At 46.1% G+C, this 19,798-nt stretch overlaps 1 long non-coding RNA gene across 1 annotated transcript in view; it reads left to right on the forward strand.

Moving 5' to 3' along the window:
• The first annotated feature begins 5 nt into the window (after nt 1–5).
• Nucleotides 6–19,798, forward strand: part of LOC136663236 (uncharacterized) — a 40,943-nt gene continuing 21,150 nt past the window's right edge. Inside the window, exons 1-2 of the long non-coding RNA XR_010795021.1 lie at nt 6–63; nt 18,620–18,765. This is a non-coding gene — a long non-coding RNA (uncharacterized lncRNA). The remainder of the gene's footprint in view (nt 64–18,619; nt 18,766–19,798) is intronic.

The following is a 19,798-nucleotide window of genomic DNA, read 5'->3' on the forward strand; positions in this document are numbered from 1 at the left end:
GGCCTTGGGGAGGGGGAGGGGCGATGAGCTAAGCAGAAAAGGAGTCGACGCCGCTTCTCTGAGGTAGCTGTGACCATAGAGTTGGGGGGACCGGAGGGGCAGAGCGGATGTCTTCTCTTTTTTTGGCCAGTTGGGCGTCCATTTTGAATAGGAGCCAAATGGAGGAGGGGGAGCCCCCCCACTGGACTCAGTGGGCCTGCCTCTGAGGAGACCCGTGGCTGGGGGACGCTTTCTGGCCCCTGCAGAGGAAGCAGGCAGCACAGTGGAGGCCCCTGAGGGGAACCCTCACCACATACTGTGTCAGGGAGTTCCACAGGCTGATTAGCATCAGAAGAGCTCCCCTGGCTCAGACCCACGTAGTCCAGCCTCCTGTAGCTCACAGAGACCCACCAGACGCCTCAGGGAGTGCACAAATGCAACAAGAGACCTGTTGCCACTCCCTTTCATGTGGCAAGGAGTTCCATAGATTAATTAGCCTAAGAAAAACCCCGCTGGATCAGGCCAAAGGCCCCTCTAGCTTCCTGTACCTCAGTGGCCCACCAGATGCCTCAGGGAGTGCCCAATGCAACAAGAGACCTGTTGCCACTCCCTTTGATGTGGTGAGGAGTTCCATAGATTAATTAGCCTAAGAAAAGGCCAAAGGCCCCTCTAGCTTCCTGTATCTCACTGGCCCACCATAAGAACAGCCCCACTGCATCAGGCCATAGGCCCATCTAGTCCAGCTTCCTGTATCTCACAGCGGCCCACCAAATGCCCCAGGGAGCACACCAGATAACGAGACCTCATCCTGGTGCCCTCCCTTGCATCTGGCATTCTGACATAGCCGATTTCTAAAATCAGGAGGTTGCGCACACACATCATGGCTTGTACCCCGTAATGGATTTTTCCTCCAGAAACTTGTCCAATCCCCTTTTAAAGGCATCTAGGCTGGACGCCAGCACCACATCCTGTGGCAAGGAGTTCCACAGACCGACCACATGCTGAGTAAAGAAATATTTTCTTTTGTCTGTCCTAACCCGCCCAACACTCAATTTTAGTGGATGTCCCCTGGTTCTGGTGTTATGTGAGAGTGTAAAGAGCATCTCCCTATCCACTCTGTCCATCCCCTGCATAATTTTGTATGTCTCAATCATGTCCCCCCTCAGGTGTCTCTTTTCTAGGCTGAAGAGGCCCAAACGCCATAGCCTTTCCTCATAAGCAAAGTGCCCCAGCCCCGTAATCATCTTAGTCGCTATCTTTTGCACCTTTTCCATTTCCACTATGTCTTTTTTGAGATGTGGCGACCAGAACTGGACACAATACTCCAGGTGTGGCCTTACCATCGATTTGTACAACGGCGTTATAATATTAGCTGTTTTGTTCTCAATACCCTTCCTAATGATCCCAAGCATAGAATTGGCCTTCTTCACTGCTGCCGCACATTCGGTCGACACTTTAATCAACCTGTCCACCACCACCCCAAGATCTCTCTCCTGATCTGTCACAGACAGCTCAGAACCCATCAGCCTATATCTAAAGTTTTGATTTTTTGCCCCAATGTGCATGACTTTACACTTACTGACATTGAAGCGCATCTGCCATTTTGCTGCCCATTCTGCCAGTCTGGAGAGATCTTTCTGGAGCTCCTCACAATCACTTCTGGTCTTCACCACTCGGAAAAGTTTGGTGTCGTCTGCAAACCAGATGCCTTAGGGAGTGCACAAGGCAACAAGAGATCTGTTGCTATTCTTTTCATGTGGCAAGGAGTTGCATAGACTAATTAACCTAAGAAAACCCCCACTGGATCAGGTCAAAGGCCCCTCTAGCTTCCTGTACCTCACTGGCCCACCAAATGTCTTAGGGAGCACACAAAGCAACAAGAGATCTGCAGCCTGGTACCCTCCCTTGCATCTGGCATTCTGAGGTAGCCCAGAGAGAGGTAGCTACTTACGTAAGCAGGAGGTGGGGCTGTCCTCAGTTGGCAAGGCTTGAGGATGCTGCGTTGAAGTGAGAGACATCTTATGGACAGACATTCCTCATTCCCCACCAGTAAGTCTTCTACATGAGCTCTTCAGAGGAAGTGCGGTATATAAATAAATAATAGGGGTTGCAGATTGCAAAACACATGAATTATATGAATTGATTTTGCATTTTGTGAAGAAGTGCCTTCTGGAGTTTGTTATGAGGAGCCAGGCAAGCTCTGTGTCCTATGGTGAAAAACATTCTCAGGATATTTGCATGTTCAGTTGAGATCAGTTTTAAACAGCTACTTTGGCTTCCACTTTTTCCTGAGAAGTGTTGGAAACCTTCCAAAATACATAAAAGCCTTGTCTTCAAGAGTCCCTCACCCCCCAGGGAATGACAAGTGTAATTTCTTTTCTTGAGAGCATAGCATGTACATCTTTAGGAAAAACTGTACATTGTAAAACGCAGGGTGTTTTCACTGTACAAGGTGTGTGCTGAGATGGTTGGAACACTGTGCTTAAAGATGGAATGCATTTGCTTTCCAAGCTGCCTTATAAATCTGCTTTTCAATTCCTAAGAGTTCTTACAAAACTGCATATTCAATATTCATTAACAGATGGAGAAGAGGGTTTTCTTTTGTCCATAACTAGATCAAAATCCTAGCGCAGCTCTTGCCCTTTAATCCTAAACAAATTGACTTAACAAGTCCTGATTAAAATCTTAAGAGCAGCCCTGCTACATTGGACCAAGAGTCCCATTTCGTTCAGTACCTCACTTCCTGCAGGAGCTAACTAGATGCTTCTGTTAATTTACAGTAATTTCTCAAGTCCTGGGTTCTCAAAATGTGGGATGTGAACCACTTGGAAGGGGGTCCCAATGCTCTGAAGAACTAGGTTTGATCCCTGAACTCTTCAGTTAGGTCTGGGGAAGACTCCCCTCTTGAGACCCTGGAAAACCACTGAAGTAAGTGTGGGCAGCACTGAGCTGGTCAAAAAAGAAAAGATAAACATTGTGATCCTTTGGTGGTTGAGCCCCCTCAGTATAGACCCAGTGCTATAGGCCACTGCTCTTTCACTCAGACTGTTCAGTGTGACTGCTTTAGACCAGGGGTCTCCAAACCCGACCTGGGGGCCAGATGTGGGCCACAGTGAGCCTCTATCTGGCCCGCAGTCAGCCTCTGATCCCTTGAGAGCCTGTGCCACAGTTGACCAAACACAACCAAAGTTGTGCTTGTGGGATGGGGAAATGGGGGGGGGTGTCTGTTTAAGTGTGTGCTTTATTTCTTGGGCAGTGTTGGTGCCTGGAGAAATCCTGTGCATTTGAGTCCATTCATTTATTCATTCATCTAAATTCTATCTCTAATGTATTTATATAAGAACATAAGAAGAGCCCCACTGGATCAGGCCATAGGCCCATGTAGTCCAGTTTCCTGTATCTCACAGCGGCCCACCAAATGCCCCAGGGAGCACACCAGATAACAAGAGACCTCATCCTGGTCTTCCTTGCATCTGGCATTCTGACATAGCCCATTTCTAAAATCAGGAGGTTGCACATGCACATCATGGCTTGTAACCCGTAATGGATTTTTCCTCCAGTCCAATTCCCTTTTAAAGGCATCCAGGCCAGACGCCGTCACCACATCCTGTGGCAGGGAGTTCCACAGACCAACCACACACTGAGTAAAGAAATATTTTCTTTTGTCTGTTCTAACTCTCCCAACACTCAATTTTAGTGGATGTCCCCTGGTTCTGGTGTTATGTGAGAGTGTAAAGGCATCTCTCTATCCACTCTGTCTATCCCCTGCATAATTTTGTATGTTTCAATCATGTCCCCCCTCAGACGCCTTTCCTCATAAGGAAGGTGCCCCAGCCCAGTAATCATCTTAGTCGCTCTCTTTTGCACCTTTTCCATTTCCACTATGTCTTTTTTGAGATGCGGCAACCAGAACTGGATACAATACTCCAGGTGTGACCTTACTATCGATTTGTACAATGGCATTATAATATTAGCTGTTTTGTTCTCAGTACCTTTTCTAATGATCCCAAGCATAGAATTGTCCTTCTTTACTGCTGCCACACATTGAGTCGATACTTTCATTGACCTCTCCACCACCACCCCAAGATCTCTCTCCTGATCTGTCACAGACAGCTCAGAACCCATCAGCCTATATGTGAAGTTTTGATTTTTTGCCCCAATGTGCATGACCTTACACTTACTGGCATTGAAGCGCATCTGCCATTTTGCTGCCCATTCTGCCAGTCTGGAGAGATCCTTCTGGAGCTCCTCACAATCACTTCTGGTCTTCACCACTTGGAAAAGTTTGGTGTCGTCCGCAAACTTTGCCACCTCACTGCTCAACCCTGTCTCCAGGTCATTTATGAAGAGGTTGAAAAGCACCAGTCCCAGGACAGATCCTTGGGGCACACCGCTTTTCACTTCTCTGCATTGTGAAAATTGCCCATTGACATCCACTCTCTGTTTCCTGGTCTTCAACCAGTTCTCAGTCCATGAGAGGACCTGCCCTCTAATTCCCTGACTGTGGAGTTTTTTTCAGTAGCCTTTGGTGAGGGACCGTGTTGAACGCCTTCTGAAAGTCCAGATATATAATATCTGCGGGTTCTCCCTCATCCATATGCCTGTTGACCTTTTCAAAGAATTCTAAAAGGTTTGTGAGGCAAAACTTACCCTTACAGAAGCCGTGCTGATTCTCCCTCAGCAAGGCCTGTCCGTCTATGTGTTTTGAGATTCTATCTTTAATGAGGCATTCCACCATCTTACCCGGTATAGATGTTAGGCTGACCAGCCTATAGTTTCCCGGGTCCCCCCACTTTCCCTTTTTAAAGATAGGCGTGACATTTGCTATCCTCCAGTCCTCTGGCACCGTGGCCGTTTTGAGGGACAAGTTGCATATTTTAGTCAAGAGATCAGCAACTTCATTCTTCAATTCCTTAATAACTCTTGGGTGGATGCCATCAGGGCCCGGTGACTTATTGATCTATAATTTATCAGTGAGGTCTGAAACATCTCTTTTAACCTCTATCTGACTTAATTCCTTTGTCAGGAGGGGCCGTTCGGGCAGCGGTATCTGCCCGAGGTCTTTTGCCGTGAAGACAGATGCAAAGAACTCATTCAATCTCTCTGCCATCTGTAAGTCTCCTTTTATCTCCCCTTTCCCTCCCTCACCATCCAGAGGGCCAACCGCTTCTCTGGCAGGTTTCCTGCTTCTAACATATTTGAAGAAGCTTTTATTATTCCCCTTAATGTTGCTGGCCATGCATTCCTCATAGTCTCGCTTGGCCTCCCCTATCACCTTCTTACATTTCTTTTGCCACAGTTTATGTGGCAAATATATATAAATTTGGCACATATATATATAAATGTGGCAATTTAAAATTTATTATTTAATTTTTTTTTACTGGCCCTCGACATTGAACCAGATATTTGATGCGGCCCTTCGGCCAAAAAGTTTAGAGACCCCTGCTGTAGACTAAAGGGAGCACAGACTCCATGGTGTTGTGCACTGAGCTCTAAATCCCAATAAGGGCTGGGAAGGAGTGACCAGGTGGGTTCCACTCATCCAACCAGGTTACTGTGAGACATCTTCAACTCTTGTGTTTGTCAAGTTCAAGAACACGGATGCTTGTGCTCATTTTGCCCGGTCTGCTGTCAGAACCAGCTGCTTGTTACAGCCCCTTACTCTCCAATAAATATAGTATTCTATAGTATTCTTGAGGCAATTCAAGTAGCTAGCAATAGGGACTATATTCATAGGTAATCAAATTTAGGGCGTTAGTTTTGTTTTGCTTGTTCTTTTCACTCCAAGCCATCTTGTGAACTTCACTGATTTAGAAGTGGGGTTCTGCAGGCCTTGCTCTTGAGTAGTGTCCTGGCTCCCTCTGCTCAATGTTACTAGTTATCACATCCAATTCCATCAAATTATTTCTTTGGGTCCATCCAACCTGGTTCAAGCATTTCCCATCTGCCTGCTTTTTGTACTTTTCTGCCTCCTTTTCCCCTTTCTTTTTAAACTTTTAATAAACCGATTCCTTGCCTGCCTATTTAGTGCCCAATCCCATCCAATTTCCCAGTGCTGGTGCAACTGTGCTAATGGGGCATGTACTGCATCTTGTGGTGGGGCAGAAGTCACAGAGGCCTCCGTAAGGTATGGGTACACGTGTTCCCTTACCTTGGGGTTGCATTGTGGCTGCACCGGTGCTGGAAAATTGAATAGGATTGGGCCCGTATTTATTTATCCCACCTTTTTATCCAGTGAAGGACACTCAAGGCGGCTCACAATTAAAATTATATTTAAAACATATAATGTACACATATAAATAAAAGACATTTAAAAACAATAAACGGTCTATGTTAATTGGCCTAGTCTGTGTTAATTGGCAATTCAGTGGATTGTCACATCTGATTGCATGCAGGTGCTATTGCAATTTGATTTTAAGTTAGAACTCCTGGGGTTCAGTGCTCTCCAGGGAGGGGTGGTTTTCCCCAGACAGCTCCCTCAGTTTGGAATGGTAGCAGTAGATAAAACTACCAGTTCCACCCCTCCCATTAAACAGCTGATCCAGTAAATAACAGAGAGAACGGGTGCTAGCTGCTTGATTCTACTCTCTGGCCTTCTCCAGCTCCTTTCCTGACAATTTTCTGGAAGTTAGGTGAGTGGGGAATGTGACTTTTTTGTTATCTTCTAAATTTTTACACAGAGTGTTTTATGCTCTTACCTAGAGTGCCACAATCAAAGCCTGCAAATATATAGGTGTTTGCAGGCTTTGATCAGAATGAGTCAAATATATAGGTGTTTGCTTGTCTGGATGTTATGTCGGATCTTGGCTTGTACTGAATCAGAACTGGAAACAGGATCCTTTCTCTCTTCATGTGTGAAGCAAGAATGAGTGCATCCAAAGCTAGGAGACATTTCACGAAAGCAGGATCCTGACTCTGAGGTTAGGACCACACCAATGATTTAAACTATGGCCACCACTGAAGCATAATATAATGATGGCTTCAGTGAACACACCCCTGCAGCCTGGATCCAGGGTTGTCTGTCTATTCCCTTTGCTCCAACTGTGTTGGTTGGCTTGTTTGTTTTTTTACATAAAACCTAAACTGAATTTTGGAATTGTGAATCCAAAACCCTGCTTTAGGGATGACTCATGAGGGAACATGCTGCCATTAAAAGCTAGATTCACAACCCTTTGAGGCCATAGGCATAAAGTGGTTTACCTTAAACAGTTAAATACTTCAGGCAGGCTTAACCCCTCTGGTGATCAGGCTTCTGAACTGAATGTTATCTAGAAAGGTCTCTATTTGAACCAGTGGCTCAGAACTTCTCCTGGGCACCAAGAACCATCACATTTGGAGATATTTGCTTAAAAATAATCTCATCTGCAGAGGGAGAGATTATCACTGAAATGTGAATAGCTGTCTGGATAAGTACCCTAGTACCAGGCAGAGTGCTGAGAGCAGGGCCTGCCTTGGCTGTCATTGTAGCCGTTTCAACAGGAGCTAATGGTTTCTTTTTCTCACCATGTCATTCTTTCTGGGATCATAAAAATAATCAGCCCAATGAAGCAGCACCAAGCAGCAAAACACACAGGAGTGAGCTGCTTTCTCTCAGCATGCAGGAGCATGGCAGAGCCACAGTTTGCGCTTGCGATTGGTCACGGTTCTCTGTAAATCAAGCCCCACTTTGGCTGAAATTGAAGCAGAAGGTCAGAGTAGCACTAAGGGCTTGAGGTTGCAGGAGGAGACATCTCCTCCTGCATGGCTAGGACTGCATGGCTATCTATGCAGAGGCTCCCTGCCCTGTGATTAGGCTGCTCTGGGCAGGTGGTTGGACTTGAGGACCTCCAAGGTCATTCTTTGACTGGGGATATATATTTTTTTCAGTTGTGGCAAAGCCCCTGAGACAGGCGCAGCAGAGCACACAAAGGTGTGCGGACAAGCTAAGTAGATACACACAAATGTTGTGAATAAAAACAGTTGTCCACCATCTTGGATCTTATGAGATTTCACAAGATCCAAGGTGGCAACAGCCGGCTGAGCCAGGAAGAAGAGGCTGCAGGGCAGAGCCTCGGAGAGGGGGGTAAAGGGGGTAATTTGCACCTGGGTCCAGGGTCAAAAGGGGGGCCCAGGAGCCAATGGAGGGGGCCCAGAAATTTCCTGGGATCTGACATTTTCCTATCAAACTTGTTGCCCATATGGGATGCTGGGGACACTACCATGTCCGGGGATGCTGGGAACACCATTGATGCCACATGGGTGGGTAGACCTGGGCTCCAAAAACTTTTCCAGCTGCGTCTACCCTCCCCTCACCTTGCTTCGCCCCTCCCTCCCATTCGGCTCGCCCGCCACCACCCTTCCCCGCTCTGTTTCATCTCTCTGCAAAAGGGCCCAAAATAAACTTTGTACCCCCTGATAAAATTCCTTCCAGAGGCTCTGCTGCAGGGGCATCATGACCCTGTTAAGTTTGGGAACCACTGCCCCAAACCTATGGATTGGTTTACTCTGCAGTGGCACTGTATTTGCTGCAGCTGGAGAGCATCCTGTGCCTGGGTGGGGGGCACAGCGAACTAATGCGCATGAATATAGTCATTTTTGTGGGTCAATTTCCAGTGATCCCTCCCTCTACTTAGATTGGGGTGGGGGAGGTGCAGAACATCACAGTCCATGCACAACTTGCTGAAAGATTCAGCAGTAAAAAGAAAATATTCTTACCCAGTTAGTGATGGCAGAGATGCAAGATCTGCTCCTACCCTTAGATTGTGTAAGCATCTAAGACAGAAAGCACAACTATGACAATAATAGCGACAGTACTCTTTTTTATTCCTTTATATTCATAGTTGTATAAACTGGATGATTGATTTCAGATCCTTCCTGTAGAGGGCAGCATGCATATGTATACTAGCTTATGACCATATTATTGGCCTAATAATTGCATGAATTTTAAGAGGCAAAGGCTGCTCACTGTGTGTGGCCATCAGGTTAGCTGTTCTATTGAATCTGCCCTTTAGAGCATCAGATAATTCTCCCTCCACCCCCATTTAGAATGACAGGAGCAAGGCTTGCATCAAAATGTATGGGAGGAAATCACCAGCTCTATTTGTGCAGTGCTGATTTTCCCTTCCTTGCCTAAGCTGAAAGGTTTGGTGAGCCATTAATGGTTCAGAAATGAAGGTGGGAGAACAAAAGGCTTGAAAAGAAAAGAATGGCCCACCAGCATATGACATAAGCCATTTCTGTGCAGTGTTGCATGTATGCAACAGGACCAAATGTGTATACCTGTGGGCTGGGCAGCAATGGGTTAATAATGATTTGGAGCATGGGATCTAGTGATAAGTTAGAGACGGGCAAATGAAACCAGCAAGAGAACTTGACAGTGATCTAGGAAGAATGAAATTCTTCCAAGAATGAAATTCCAAATCCAAGTTGATCTGTGCAGGCGGATCAAGTCTAGGGAAGGGGGATAGGATACCTTGGAAGTTATGATCTCTGGTCACCCTGCCCCCATCCAGAACACATGGAGAGTGGGGCTGGTCAAGAGCAGCTACAAGAAGGTTGGGAGAGATTTCTCCTTGTACTGGCTGGGGGAAGGGAGGGGGCTATTTCTTCTACTGTGGCACATGCTAATTACTATAATGGTACTGCTGTGGGGGGGCAGGGAGAAATGTTTCTCTTTAGAGAAATAATGGGGGCAGATTCTTGCCTTTCAGATATACTTTTAAATTAATGGCTGCTGCTGGGGGGCGGGGGAGACCCCTTTTCTGGTGGGGGGAAACATGGAAAGCATTTGAGCTAAAGAGAACCGAAAACTTAAGTGTGGGAAAGGTTCTAAGCAGGGGCGGATCCAGGGGAGGCCATGGGTGCATACCCCCCCCAACTGTTCTGCCAGCAGGGAAGGGCGCCCGCCAGGATGGAGAGCAAAATCAGGTGTCGGGGAACACCCACTGGGTGGATGTCAAGGAGATTGGCTGGAATGGGAGCCCAGGTCTACCCACCTAGCAAACGGCCACAGAGGCTTTAAGCTCAATCAGGAGTCCAGATCTATATAGCAGGTGCTATATAGGTGTTAAATAGACGCTATGTAGGTGTTAGATGCCTGCTAGATAGGCGCTATAGAGGCGCTATAAAGGTGCTAGATAGGTGCTAGACACTAGATAGGTGTTAGATAGGTGCTGGACAGGTGTTATATAGGTGTTAAATAGGCATTATGTAGGTGCTAGACAGGCGCTCTATAGGTGTTAAATAGACACTAAGGTGTTAGATGTTAGATAGGTGCTAGATAGGCATTATATAGGTAGATAGGCGCTATATAGGTGCTATATAGGTGTTCAATAGGCACTAGATAGGCATATAGGTGCTAGAGAGGTGCTAGATTGGCCCTGTATAGGTGTTCAATAGGCACTAGATAGGTGCTATATAGGCATTATATAGGTGTTAGGCACTATATAGGTGCTAGATAGTTGTTGCATAGGCACTAGATAGGCATTATATAGGTGTTAAATAGGCACTAGATAGGCGCTAGATAGGCTATATATGTGTTGGGCGCTATATAGGTGCTAGATTGGTGTTGCATAGGCACTAGACAGGCATTATATAGGTGCCAAACAACACAGTCCTGGAACGAGCTGGAATACCCAGCGTGTATACACTGCTAAAACAGAGACGCCTGTGTTGGCTTGGTCATGTTGTGAGAATGGGCGATGGTTGAATCCCAAAGGATCTCCTGAGAACTTGTGCAGGGAAAGCGCCCTATGGGTAGACCACAGCTGCACTACAAGGATATTGGCAAGAGGGATCTGAAGGCCTTAGGAGTGGACCTCAACAAGTGGGAAACCCTGGCCTCTGAGCAGCCCACTAGGAGGCAGGCTGTTCAGAACGGCCTTTCCCAGTTTGAAGAGACACTTGGCCAACAGACTGAGGCAAAGAGGCAAAGAAGTAAGGCCCATGACCAGGGACAGACTGCACTTGCTCCCAGTGTGGAAGGGATTGTCACTCCCGAATCGGCCTCTTCAGCTACACTAGACGCTGTGCCAGAACCACCATTCAGAGCGCAATACCAGAGTCTTTTGAGACTGAAGGTTGCCAACAAGCAAAAAGGCATTATATAGGTGCTAGATAGGTGCTGTATAGGTGTCAAATAGGTGTTAAATAGGCACTAGATAGGTGCTAGATAGGCATTATATAGGTGTTAGATAGGCGCTATATAGGTGTTGCTTAGGCACTAGATAGGCATTATATAGGTGTTAGGTGCTATATAGGTGTTAGGCGCTATATAGGCATTACATAGGTGTTAGACGCGAGATAGGTGTTGCATAGGCCCTAGATAGGCATTAAATAGGTATTAGATAAGTGCTATATAGGTGCTAGATAAGCCTTATATAGGTGTTAGGAGCTGGATAGGGATTGCATAGGTACTAGATAGGCCTAATATAGGTGTTATAGGTGCTAGATAGGCGCTCTGTAGGTTTTGATAGGTGCTATATAGGTGTTAGATAGGCGCTAGATAGGTGTTGCATAGGCACTAGGCATTGTATAGGTGCTAGATAGGCACTCTAGGTGTCAAATAGGCGCTAGATAGGCGTTATATAGGTGTTAGATAGGTGCTAAATAGGTGTTAGATAGGTGCTAAATAGGTGTTAGATAGGTGCTAGATAGGTGCTCTAAAGGTGTCAAATAGGTGTTAAATAGGCACTAGATAGGTGCTATATAGGTGCTAGATAGGCACTATATAGGTGTTGCATAGGCATTATATAGGTGTTAGGTGCTATATAGGCGTTACATAGGTGTTAGACGCGAGATAGGTGTTGCATAGGCCCTAGATAGGCATTAGATAAGCGCTATATAGGTGCTAGATAGGCCTTATATAGGTGTTAGGAGCTGGATAGGGATTGCATAGGTACTAGATAGGCCTAATATAGGTGTTATAGGTGCTAGATAGGCGCTCTGTAGGTTTAGATAGGTGCTATATAGGTGTTAGATAGGTGTTGCATAGGCACTAGATAGGTATTATATAGGTGCTAGATAGGCACTCTATAGGTGTCAAATAGGCGCTAGATAGGTGTTAGATAGGCGCTAGATAGGTGCTAAATAGGTGTTAGATAGGCGCTCTATAGGTGTCGAATAGGTGTTAAATAGGCACTAGATAGGTGCTATATAGGTGCTAGATAGGCGTTAGATAGGTGTTAGATAGGCGCTATATAGGTGTTGCATAGGCACTAGATAGGTCTTATATAGGTGCTATATAGGCATTACATAGGTGTTGCATAGGCCCTAGGTAGGCATTAAATAGGTATTAGATAGGCATTATATAGGTGCTAGATAGGCCTTATATAGGTGTTAGGAACTGGATAGGGATTGCATAGGTACTAGATAGGCCTAATATAGGTGCTAGATAGGTGCTCTGTAGGTTTAGATAGGTGCTATATAGGTGTTAGATAGGTGTTGCATAGGCACTAGGCATTATATAGGTGCTAGACAGGTGCTAGACAGGCGCTCTATAGGTGTCAAATAGGCACTAGATAGGTGCTAGATAGGCATATAGGTGTTAGATAGGCGCTATATAGGTGCTAGATAGGTGTTGCATAGGCACTAGATAGGCATTATATAGGTGTTAGGTGCTATACAGGTGTTTGATAGGCGCTATATAGGTGTTATATAGGTGTTAGACACGAGATAGGTGAATAGGCACTAGACAGGCATTAAATAGGTTAGATAGGTGCTAGATAGGCACTCTATAGGTGTTAAATAGGCTATATATAATAGGCATTATATAGGTGTGAGGAGCTAGATAGGGATTGCATAGGCACTAGATAGGCATTATATAGGTGTTATATAGGTGTTGGATAGGTGCTAGATAGGTGCTCTATAGGTGTTAAATAGGCACTAGATAGGTGCTGTATAGGTGCCAGATAGGCATTCTATAGGTGTTAGATAGGCGCTATATAGGTGTTGTGTAGGCACTAGATGGGCATTATGTAGGTATTAGGTGCTAGATAGGCGCGCTATAGGTATTAGGTGTTATATAGGTGCTATATAGGCACTAGATAGGCGTTATATAGGTGCTAGATAGGCATTATATAGGTGTTAGATAGGCATAATATAGGTGTTAGGCGCTAGATAGGTGTTGTATAGGCACTAGATAGGTGTTAGAGAGGTGCTATATAGATGTTAAATAGGCACTTGCAATACAAGTAAATATTACCTGCATCCAAGTGATATGTTTTACTTTTGCAGGGTTGCAGGCCTGTGTATTGCACTGGTGTGTAAATGAAAGGGTATGCTGCATGATATTTCTATGTAGACAATACATTTTATGTTGCATGAGGAGATGCATTTATTCTATGCAAATTATTGTTACATGGCTTTACAGATAATGAATGCATCTTCCAAAAAATAACACCAAATTATTTTCTCTTCATGAAATTTGGGGGAGTTACGGGCATTTGATGTTTCTCCAGACTTATCCTTTCATTTTGCCCACCATTATAGATACCTGACATCATTGCCCCCCTTGAAAAAAATAGTCACCTCCCCCACCTCTGGAATCCTGGCTACGGGTCTGACGTTCCCCCCTGTAGCTACACTACTGGTCTAGTGTTTAAATTGTGTAATTGTAAACAAAGCAAATATTACAAAGACACTGCATGCTTCCACTAACCTTTTCTCCAAAGGAAGCCTGAACCCAGGTAATGCAGAGTCCCTGGAACTACTTGCCACAGAGACATGAGGCATGAGCACCTAGCAATATGCTTTCCTCCTGAATCTCCCTCCCCTCTCTTTAGGGCTTTAAAGGTCATAACCAGCACTTTGGATCGATAGCTAATATTGATGACGCAAGATCAAAGGTGCAGGATTTGAGATTGGATCTGAGGTTGGATTGTACATAGTGTCAAGTTGGGTGATGATATGCTGGGTCAAGCTGCGACTCCCAAAGACTCATCACTCCCACCAGCATGAGCTCTCACCCGTTAGGTGCTGTCGCCCTCCTAGCTCAATGGTCTGCTTTCCTCATCAAAGCCTATCGCGTCCCAGCTAGAGCCTTTCTGGCTCTTTGCAGCTAGTCTCCCAGCCTACATCTCAGCATATTGCGGATCTGCTCACTTGAGTTCTCCCCCCAGCAAGTCATACATTATACTAAAACAGTGAGTGAAATAACAGAGAGAGAAGGCTCTGCTTCCCCAGACAGCTCGCACTACAGTGCTCCTTCAGGGCAGTGACACGGCATGTTAGTTTCATTAAAATATTGCCATGTGGAGAAGGAGGCAGGCACTGATACTCGCAAGGTCCTGAGTTACTTATTAACAATGGCGTGTAGTTTATATGATGTCTTTTTCAAGCCCAGTGTGCTTTCCGCGATTAGAGCCTTTGCTCATCACCCTGAGTGAAAGAACCAGTGCTAGTTTTGCAGAGAGGGGAAGAGGAGTCGCATGTTCTGGTCTGCTTCCATACATTGCTGGCACCTCTTTGGGCTTCCAAAGGCCAGGAACATGCTTGCAAACAAGGAGAGCTTTTGCAACACTCCTTAATGCAATCAGCTAGTCTTTTATTCTTTAATATGCACTGCTCCAACTGTAGGTTGTTTACAAGGGACAGCCCTGAGTTTCTGATTCCTGCCTCCTGATCAGAACACTACTTCTATTTTGCCCTTGGTGAAGTTGCTGTGGATGCCTTTTCTTGTTTAGCAAAAATCGTAAAAGGGCCGTTGAAGACCCCCCCAAAATGGAAAGCCTTGAGAGCTCCAGTGGGAAAGATGGGATACTAGTAATGTAAATAAATACATGTGCGCTTTGAATGATAAGCTCAGCAGCAGCAGTTCACAGTCTGAAAATGCCTCATTGCCACCCACCTAACCTCATCCAGTGGGAACCGCCCCCAAAGGGCCTCTGATATGAATCTTAATTCAGAGCAGGATCATTTGGAACGAGACTGTTCTTTAAAGAATGGCATTAATGGAGATACCATGCACTAGAATTCTTCAGGGTCCAGCTCCTCTCCCAAGTCTTAGACACTGAATGTCCAAATGGGAAAGGCGCATATCATGCTTTTAATGCACATGGACATCACTCTGCCATAACTGGCTGTCCAGACAGTAAATGCTGTTTGAGTTGCACTTACGCTAAAGTATGTGTCGGGGGGGGGGGATATTACAGTGTTGCAGAGTTAATGAATGCAATGTACAGGAGGTAGAGAAGAGAGGTTGGGATTGATTCTTGGAGTGAACATAGATCTTACAAACATGTGTCTCTGTTTTCACAGCTGAAGTGTTGGAGAGTATACTTTTGGAGGAGGGGGGCAGATTCCAAAAGGCTAAAGAGCAGTTATGGTGAATTCCCCCCACAAAGTAAATCTGATATCGGGCTCAATCTCCTGACAACTTTTTTTTCCAAAGCTTAAAAGCTGATGAGGGGTGGGGGGATTTGGTCAAGGCAGGGGTATTAAAACTTTTTCCCCAAATAAATTGGGATCAAAATGTCATCGCACCAACATGCTTAGCTCCACTGGGGGGAAAAAAAGCATGTACCTGAATTATGTCTTTCCCCCCAGCACAGCTATAGGTCATTTAGGAGATGAGGTCTTTTGTAGAACCATTGTGTGTTGTAGTTGGAAGGGACTTTGGGGGTCATAGAGTCCAACCCTCTGCTCAGTGCAGACAACCACTGCTGCTCCTGTGCCTGTTTTTGACAGCAGGACAGACAGTTATAGATCTTCTACTTCAAGTGTCATTTGGCCCTATAGAGGCAGAACGGTAGTTCCTGTTCATTAAAGCCAGGCATGCACTCAAGATTGTGTCTCCTTTAATGTGGCAATTGACAAAGTTTAGCCATTGGAGAGCAACAAAAACATAAACCACTTCCTTGCAATCTGTTTTTCCTCTCTCTGTGCCATTAAACACACTCCTCTTGCCACTGGGTCTTTTATTTCGAAGAAAAAGTGCACACCTTGTACATAATGGTTCTGACCTTTGCTGTCCTTTTCCGCAAGCCTCCAGCAGACATTAATGGATCATGAGGCAGTTCTTTGCCTGAACCACTCTGGAATGTGCTAGAGTCGCACAGCAGACGACTGGAACCAGTTAGCTCACTTGAGTGCCTAAAGATTGTGTGCGCCCGGGGAGTCGAAGGCGGCCTTTTTTGAGCTTTGGCTTCAGAGTTGCTAAGAGGCTTTTTGGAGGACTGTGAATCTGGCACTGCCTGCCTGCTTTTTCTTTGGTACCCCTCCCAAACCTGGTCTGCACACGTTTGTAAATAAGCAAATGATTACAAAAGTTGTCATGAATCTCTAGCATTCTAGTTGGTTAGAAAAAGCCAGAGGGGTCTCAAAGCAGGGGTCCTAGGAACCAGATGTCAGCATGTGACCAGGGCCATCCCAAGACCACCCAGTGCCTAAGGCAGTGTGGAAGATCATGTCAGCCCTGGTGATGCATCAGTCTTGGTTCTTCTCAGTCCCTGGATTGGACAAGGAAGAGGGGCTAAAGTGGAAGAGGAATGAAGGGCACTCTAGCCCACCCCTCTTCTCTACGCTTCCTCTTTTTTCTTCCCCTCTCTCCCTTTTCCAATTCAGGGAGTGGGAACTGGAGCAGGGGAGGTGAGGTTAGTGCCCTCCACTGACCTCATTTGGCCTCATGGATAGGCTGACTGCATACAACCTCTTCACCATCAGCACTTTGTCAACCATAAACTTGGCAGACCAAGCTAGGTGCTTTGAGAGCACCAACTGGGTTTAGTACCAGCCTTGTCCCAGCACTCAGTTGTGACCCGTGCCTGCCTTACTAGTGACCTCTTCCCCCCCCCTCACCAGATTGACAAGTGGTACTCCTGTGAAACTAAAAGCCTGACTGCTTTTTAAGTCTCACCCTGGCAGGGCCCCAAATTCTCTGTCCAAGGGAACATAGAAAGGCTGCACTGAATAGTGCACCAGCCAGGGAATGAGAAGCACAAAAAACCTCTGGTGATGTGTGCAGAGAAGACAGCGTGACGCCTGGGCATTAGGCTTGAATGTCGGAAACCCAGGTTCCAGGCTTTGCTCAGTCATGCAGCTCACTGGGAAGCCACTTCTTCCCAGTATATCTACCTTATATGCTAAGCTAGTTTTGGTTGACCAAACATTAACTCAGTTTGAATAACAAGAGTGCGTTTTTTTTAAAACCATAGTTGACTTTCCCCCCCATGAAATTATGGTTTACATAATTGTATCTACAGTTAAGGTGGGAACAAAATATTCTAATTTAAAAGCTCAACTTGAGGACAGGTTTGTTGGCTCAGGGGGAGGCGTTGCCCCCCAGAGGTATTTTTTTCAGGATTCTCCCTGAGTATTCCAAGCTTTGGGAGCAGAAAAAAGTCTCTGCTCCTTTGTAGGGATTTAGGGACAAGCCTGCAGGCAGAATTCTGCCTCTGAAAAAAAAATTCCCCTTTAAACGGTTCACTTGGTCTTTCCAGATCAATGAGTGCAAAGGCGCCAGGATAACCAAAAAGCACCACACCCTTGTTTTAAAATGTGAATATCTACAACACCACATCACACAGCTAAGCAGCAGTATTCATATTTAGCTACCTGCATGTAAATTCTGCCCCCTCTCCATGAGACCTGCTTGAGGGGCAGGGCAATATTCCCAACACAAACATTTTTTCCCCCGCATTTCCAAATTGTCTCCAATCAGCTCAGCATAGTTAACACACCTTAACCAAGCTGCATTTACAAGAAAAGGACAGGATCTCTTCTTTTCCCCAAGCACAGCTCTCGTATGTTCTGATCCCCCATGACATGGAGTTCAACAGCTGCTCTGCAAACCTGCCCTAGCAGGATATTGACAGGCTCATTAGCTGCAGGAGAGCTTTGCAGGTGCTGTTGTGATCAAATCAAGGGACTGCCGGAGGGGGTTTACATATAGGTAAATGAATGGGGGGAATTGAGGAAAGCAGGCTATAAATCAATGGCAGGGATCTGATGTTATTATCGGAAGCGCAGGCTTCAGCTCAACCCCTCCTTCCCAGCTGAGATGCTTTCCATGCTGTCACCGTCCAAATCTGTCATCAGAACCCACATTCACCTTTGATCAGATTCAGATAATACATTCTTGTTCTCCAGGATGGCCGTACATCTTCACTCATTCTCCCACCCCCTTTTTTTTTTTCTTTGTGTGGCAGACAAGAATATTTCTTCCCTGGTTAGGGAGCAAGGCAAGGAGATTTTACACATCCCATTTGCGAAGCATTTAAATAACTGAATTCTCTTTGGTAGGCAGAGCATGGAAAGAAAACCATTTCTCATGTCACAGAGGCGAGGATGATTAGAACAGGTATTAAGGTGGCTTTGAGTCAAGGTACAGCTGAGTAGCCTTTAAGCAGAGGTAATCTCATAATGGAAAATGGTGCAGGGGAGAGATGTTGAACTTAATCCTTCCTGGAATGCCGTGGTGCTTGGCTGTTCTGGGGAGAAGGTTTGTTGCCGCTTGAACTGAGATTCAGCCCGGAATCATTTGTTGCTCAGCCACTTGACATGGGTAAGAAAGCTGAAAACCAAATGGGAGACACTGGAAATTAAATCTCTTTATCTAAATGAAATTTAAACTTGGCTGCTGAGAGTATAAATGTGGTCCGGAGTCCCATCTCCTTTGGCACAGTTCTCATGGAAGTGTCAAACTCTTTCTGTTTTACCACATCAGGCTGAAGGTGCCAGCGCACGGGACCGAACATTCCTCCAGGAAAATGATTCCTTGTACACCGAAAAGTGGCACATCAGCAAGGTGGCGGCATGAGATCCTTTCTTTCTGACATCTCTTCTTTTTTTAATGGAGAAGCCTTCGCTCAGGTGAGTCCTCATCTGCAGTCAGTGATACAGCCCAAGGCACAGGTTGACAGCCTCGGGGAGAAGGAGGCCTACATTCTGTCGCTTGGTGAGACACAGCTCACCATAGAGACAGAAGGCCAATCCTGCCTGGCTGCCAAGGTCACAGCAGCTCCTTCCTCATGGCGTGTCAGTCAACACTCGTGGTCGCCACAAGCAGAAGCCGCCAGATTTTTACATCACCCAGCACACCTGTAGGAGCATTATTAAGACCAGTGATTCCCAAAGTGTGCATCGCAACGCCCAGCAGTGTCACGAGGCATGTTGTGGGATCCCCGCCACCTGGCAGAGAGACTCTGAAATGAGCCTCCAAATGGCGACAGGAGACAGAACTGCAGTGTGCGAAAACTGCCTGCCAGGAAAAGCCCTCCCGCCTGCCCCGACCCTCTTGCCACTGTTTTGGGGCTCACATTAGGCACCCGGAAGTGAGTGGTGGTGACATCGTCAGTGACATCAGCATTTTGTGTCCTTGCTACTCACTCCCAGGTTCCAAGGGCATCACATCACAGCAGCAGTAAGTTTGGGAACCAATGATAAAGACCATCCATGTGCACGGCGCTTTACGTGGCCTGAAGAGACATGTCCTGCTCCAAAGACTTGCAATCTGCAAGAGATGTGGGAGGGATAACAGAGGAAGGGACCAGGGAGAATATGCAGTTCCTTATCATGCACACTCATTAGGCTTCTTTCCAATACCACCCAGTGGAGGGTGATGAAGCTGGACGGGCAAAGGTCACCCGCAGGGGTGGGTCAGGAGGTGAGGGTGGAACGATGTGGGGGGAATCCGTGAAGAGTTTTGACAGTGAGGACAAGATGCTAATTCAGGACCAGGAAGTGGAGAGGAATCTAGAGTTCCAGTTTAAGGAGGGGTGCGCCATGAGGAGGGTGGTTTGATAGCAGGTGTCTATGAGAGTCACACAACAACATTCCACTTGTCACAGAAAATGGTAATGGATTGTCTAGTTTTTGCGTATGGTGGAGTAAAGGGACAGGCAGC

The sequence above is a fragment of the Tiliqua scincoides genome, chromosome 12 (genome assembly GCF_035046505.1).
Source record: "Tiliqua scincoides isolate rTilSci1 chromosome 12, rTilSci1.hap2, whole genome shotgun sequence".
Classification (NCBI taxonomy): Eukaryota; Metazoa; Chordata; class Lepidosauria; order Squamata; family Scincidae; genus Tiliqua; species Tiliqua scincoides.